This window comes from Salmo salar, chromosome 18, assembly GCF_965601325.2.
Source record: "Salmo salar chromosome 18, fSalSal1, whole genome shotgun sequence".
In the NCBI taxonomy this organism is placed as follows: domain Eukaryota; kingdom Metazoa; phylum Chordata; class Actinopteri; order Salmoniformes; family Salmonidae; genus Salmo; species Salmo salar.
In genome coordinates, this window is record NC_138308.1 from 29,140,903 (window position 1) to 29,146,902 (window position 6,000).

Consider the following 6,000-nt stretch of genomic DNA (forward strand, 5'->3'; position numbering starts at 1 on the left):
AAAAATAAAGAAAAATCCTTGAATGAGTAGGTGTGTCCAAACTTTTGAATGGTACTTTATGTATGTATGCATGCGTGTGTGTATAAATACACATACACACAGTTTTTTTTGCAAGACATAACATATACGAAATGGATCACGTTGTACACAATTGTGCAAAACTACTAGCTAAAATTATACAAAACCTCTGTAGCATCACTTTAAGATGGCACATCTGTATGTATCCTAGAGGGTAGGTTGGATGTGATTCTACCGTCTTCATGCAGTCTACACCATCACTCTCCATCCCACACACAGTAACATTAAACCCATAGCCTAAACACACAGTCACAGACAAAGACATGACTCCAGACTTCCTATAAAGGAATAGAAGATCATTATTCTGATGAGGTAATAGAAAATACACTTGAAATAGTAGTGAGGAGAGGTGGGTGGCTTCACAAAAGCAATCAATTACACTGTTATTACTCTGGTATGAGAGAGAGAGACTTGGCAGAGGTTGAAGTTAACTTCCATACAGTCAGAGAGGCTGTATTATCAAACGGGAGACCTATATAACCTACACGGATCACAGAACTGACACAGTGAACTCACCAACCCAGCATGGAAACAGAAGAGACTAATGAGCTAGGCTTGCGTCCTAAATGGCACCCTATCCTCTATAGAGTTCACTACTTTTGACTTCCGAAGTAATGCACTATATAGGGAATAGGGTTCCATGCGGGATGCAGCCCTACTGTACTCACAAGAAAACAGTCTGAGGATAAGGACAACGTGTTTGTCTTAAACAGGATTTACAAGACAAACACACACTAGTGCTAAGTGATTAACTGACAGTGATTTTTTTTCATTATTAAACAACTAATTGACCGAGGTCGGTTCAACTACTTGAATTCCATTTAGTTCTGGGTTTTTTGTGAGCCCAACGTGTCGTTTCTCTAGAGAGAAATAACTATATGGGACGCTGGGCTGAAGGGAGTTGTAGTTTTCACTAAGCAAATATTGAACCTAGTTCAGCTAAGAAATGTGGCAATTAAAAGGGACATTTCAAAAATGTTCAACTTCAAATTCATCATCTCCAGCACCACATGAACATGTGAAAACGGCGCGTTTCTAAGTTTTGATGTAATTGTTTAAAAATCACACAATGCACATCGATGATGATGTCATTGGAAACAATTATCTTCACCTATCTTTTTTACTACAAAACATAGAAACACGCCATATTCACATATGTTGGTGTGGTGCTGGAGACGATGAATATCAAGTTGAATTTGTTATTTTCCTTGAACTACAATGACCATAATCCACTGCGTCTTTTTTTCGCTGCTTGGACAGAGATGGATACCCTTTTACATCTGCTATGTTAGGTTAGATACACACAGACCACATGAGAGAGAGGGATAGTTTGTGAAAGTATGCCTTATCTACTTTGAAAAATGAGTAAAATGATTGCCAGGCTAGCCTAGCTAAATAGGATGACTAAAGACAGTATGGGGAGCAGAGATAACGTTAGACAGTTGTCTGTCTGGCTGCTACTGTCTGAGCAGAGATGAGATGATGACTAAATAAAACTAAGTAATATAGAACTGAAATATTTTATTTCATAGTCATTTCCTATTTTTCTATGTGGACCTGACAGAGACAATGGAATATTATCAATGTTTGCAATTGAATGTTCACTATTTTTGGCTTTTGAATTTCATAATGCATTTAATGTTAAAAAAAATATTTAAAAAATACATTTTTTATAATCAAACCCCAAATGAACCAACCTCAAAAAGCACTAATCGCTCAGCACTAACACACACGCACTCACATGCAGATTGCTCAGACACACACACTTCACTGCCACAGACACAGTGAGTGAAGATTTCATCAGCAGTAAAAATGTGAAGGTAATTGCTTGCGATGGTGAGAAATCGTGAGGCAGGCAGCCAGTCAGTCAACCAGTCAGTCAGTCAGTCAGTCAGTCAGTTAGCCAGTCAATCAGTAAGTCAGCTGCCCAGCCAGTCAGTCAGCCAGGTAGGCAGGGAAACAGGCAGGCATGGTGGACAGATGGACAGACGGACAGTGGTAGGGAACATTGTGTTCTCCTTGAACTCTCATCTTGTTCCTTGTGGAGCATCCTAGCCGGGTGTCATTTATCATTCAAGGGCCCCTGCTCCAGCACTGCCCAGACACACACACAGGCATGCACACACACTGCTCAGACACACGCACTGCTCAGACACACGCACTGCAGAAGGGAACTGAACAGGACGTGGCCATTGTGACATCCCCTTCCCTGCACTCGTTACGCAAAGTACCAACGAACGTCAAATCAAACATGCATGAGCCAGTGACAGGGTAAGGCCAGTGAGTTCTCTTTATCCCGTCTCTCTCTCTCACTCTTTCACTCACATGTACTTTCTGTTTCTCTACCTGTATCTACCACTCTTCTCTCTCTCTCCCTCTCACTCTGCCTCTCTCAAGGAAAGGCACTTACAGAGACAGAGGCTATATGCTGTTCTAATACCTTACTGAAGTAAAGGCTCTCATTAAACGAGTGAGTGTTACCGGCTGACCTTCCCCCCCAGAAGACTGGTCTGAGGCTGGTTGGCAGAGGTAAAATGGATAGATAGGCCCCACAGGGCAGCAGGCAGGCAGCACTCACAGATGTGTGAATAGAAGTCAGTAACAGTGAGTCAGAGTACCAGTCTGCGCTCTCTTGAAATGTGCTCATTTACAATAGTTTAACACCCTATAAACAAAACAAAATAGTAGTTTGATCTGTCGCTCTCTCTCTCTCTCAACCTAGCTGAGTAAATATGGTTAGAGTGACAGTTTCTATTAAGGTCTAATGCTACACAATAGTAATTCAAATCAAATGGAATTGCGACCAGGAGGCTATCATGCAGTCAAGTTAATCAATAGCCTTTTGGAGAGAGAGATAACAAATTCAATAGTGTGAACACTGAGGGAGTCTGATACAGTCAAATTCAAATGGAACACTTCAGATATGCAATATGTCCAAATGTAAAAGCTCCATGCAGTTTTAGATTTTCCTAATATTCCTCTGTATTATTGACATATTTCTCCACTTGGAATTATTTTCCCTGTCATAAATTTCAAGAAAAGACAAATTGAAGCATTTCACAAAAACAACGGTGATATGTTCAACAACCCAGAGAACCACGCCACACAGAGAGAATCTGACTGACAGAAACAAAGGTTGTCTTGTGCTATGGGACAGACGGATAGGAGTGGGTGGTATAAGAGCCAAAGGCAAGACACCAGCAGACAGAGAATCCATGTCTAGTGAACGAGTCTGAGTGAACACCAGCCAACAATTTCACAACCCTCCACAATAGAACACTAACAGTTAGGTGAAACAGCAAGCTGTCAAAGCAGTGATTAGTGTGGTGAAGGTTATAAATGCATTACCTTAGCGCAATTCTAGGCTCTGAGGCTGTGGAATGGGAATAGACAGAATATGGAAGAAGAATGGAACTACTATGAGTTTGTGATTGAGTAAGGAGCAATGGGAGTGTATTTACAGGGTTTCATCTTGCTTTATTTCCTTTTCTCCATTGCCTCATGAATGCAGATAGGTGGATGGGCTTCCCTCATACAGCTTGTTATCTTGGCTGACTAGGGAAGCTGTGGGTGGAATAGCAACAGAATCATAATACACATCCCGGCCTAGTTCCAATATGCATATGATTAATTTCCTTGTTTCCTCTATGGTCTCCCTTAATCCACCACTTCACTCACCCACACTGTCAGCCCATAAACACAGCATTGATTCCAATTGTATTGATTGGCTTCGTTTCCTTGTCTCCTTTCCTTCATGACTGCTGACAGGTGAAAAAAAGGTGGATGGATGGGCTTCCCTCATACAACTTGCACCTGTTATCTTGACTGACAGTGAGATAGTGTGTGTATGGTGTGAGGCTTCACTCCCACTTTAGAAGTGTTGTTAACTTACAGTTACACTGACTAGGTCAAGTTTACTGTTTCCAATTATGTTTTATTAACACATTCTTACAAGCTGTGTCTATTAATCAATTATAAACATAAAACATTCCAGTTAAGTTCAGGACAGTGTAAGCAGCTGGTAAATATGTTCACATTTAAGCTGTGTGTATTGTAGACTACATTAAACTACCTTTATGATAACAAACAAAACCCATCCATGTGCCTATTTATTACCTGTTGGGTTACCATTTTCTGGAAGTGGAGTTTCATGCCCCTTTACAACATTTGAAATCACACATCCATAGCCTTTCCTCCTTCCCTGCCTCTCTCTGAACTACCGCAGCCGCTCCAACTCGTGTTTCCCCCAGCTCCCATACCTCACTAACGAGAGGAAAGGGGCATTCTCTCTCTCCCCCCTCCCGTTCATTCAGTGCAGTCTACAGGATTTTTTCTCTGCGAGTTGGCTGCTCTCTGTCTTTCTCCCATCATGGCCCGGGTGGAGAGGGTAATGAAAGAGAAGCCAGTTCTGCTCCCTCCTTTTCTCCCTCCCTCCTACCCACCCACCGGGAGGTCCGCCCGCCGCTGCCCCGGCTGGCCTCACATCCAGACGGAGGAATTTATCGGGGAGGGCTCGCCAGAGACGCCGCCGCCCGTGGCACGCACAGCGATAGGTTTTCTGCAAGTCTGATTGGAAAATACAATGCAAGATATAAAGTCTATTTTAACAGTTCAGTGCTGCATAATTTACGTGGCGCGCGCATACAAATAGCCTAGTAGGCTAGGCCTACACATTTTTACATGTTGAGAGCGGGAGATACAAATGTTACATTGGAACACTAACAACGTGCCAAAACAGCAAAGCAGTTTGGATTTGTGGTAGGCTATTATTACAACAGGTAGGCTTGGCTATTTTAGAAAGCAGTCAACTCAGTCCAGCCTTGTTTTGCTTGCTGAACTAGCCTATTAGTTAACTGACATACATTCCCAGATTAAGGGAAGATTAACCCCAGTAAACTAATCAACGTAATTTGTTTACCAACAATCAAACAGCCTTCTCTAATTTCTCAATGTAGGCTAAACGCAACCGAACAAACCACAACTAACCGCAAGCAACAAATCCACGCTATGCACGGACCTAGCTAAAAGGATCTGTTTCTAGACTCGAACACAATAGTAAACATTTTTTTTAACTATCCAGTTTAAGTATACCGGCTAGTTCTGATTCTCTGGCTTCTAGGGCAGTCTATTGTTGGCGCTGGGGTCGAGTCTGGCCAGCGAGAAGCGAACTCATCGAAGGCAGTAACGTTAATGCCCACACACAAAACCATGTCTGTCGGTGCAACCAACCCACGGCGAGGTGTGATTGAACAACCTACAATACGGAAACAACCACGAAACGGAACTTACTTTTAGCTCGGCTAGGAGAAGAAATCCGCTTTGTTTTCCCGAATTTCGTGTAGACCTACACTGCGTCCCTTTTCACTTCACAAATACAAGAAAAACCGATCACCGTAGCGTTGGCGTGTGAGTGACTGAATCAACTACCGTAGAGAGCCACGGCAAGTTGAAGTGTCAAATTACACTGGCTATTCAGTTACCACAGAAGGAGCCATGCTTGGCGGCTGCTGACAAAATGTGTCCCAGATTCCGGTGGTGGGAGCGATTTAGGAATACTACGGGAGTGACCTGCCATACAGAAAGGCCATAGGACAAGCTGTAAACGCCTGAGCGGACGAGAGTGAAATCATTTTTGCCACGGTCAGTTTGGATTTCGATTCTTAGTGGAGGAGGTGTGTTTGGTAATGTATTACCAACTGAATACATTATTCAAATATTTATAAACTGTTGAAATCAAATCACTCAAAAACGTGCTTAAACAATTTAATAGATGTAGGCCTATATTAGGACTAATATTGATTATATAAATGATGATACTAATAGCTTAATAATAACAAATGGTAATAATGATTACAATGATAATACACAAATCAATACAAATATGCCTATATTGTAATAATAATAACAATAACACTCACTTAA

General features: G+C 41.9%; 1 protein-coding gene across 6 annotated transcripts in view; it reads right to left on the minus strand.

Moving 5' to 3' along the window:
- Positions 1-5,614, minus strand: part of LOC106577220 (zinc finger MIZ domain-containing protein 1) — a 242,404-nt gene extending 236,790 nt beyond the window's left edge. For all 6 annotated transcript variants that reach the window (XM_045700990.2, XM_045700993.2, XM_045700991.2 and 3 more), the window contains exon 1: positions 5,368-5,614. The gene's annotated coding sequence lies outside the window, so the exon portion shown is untranslated. The remainder of the gene's footprint in view (positions 1-5,367) is intronic.
- Between the last annotated feature and the right edge of the window lie 386 nt (positions 5,615-6,000).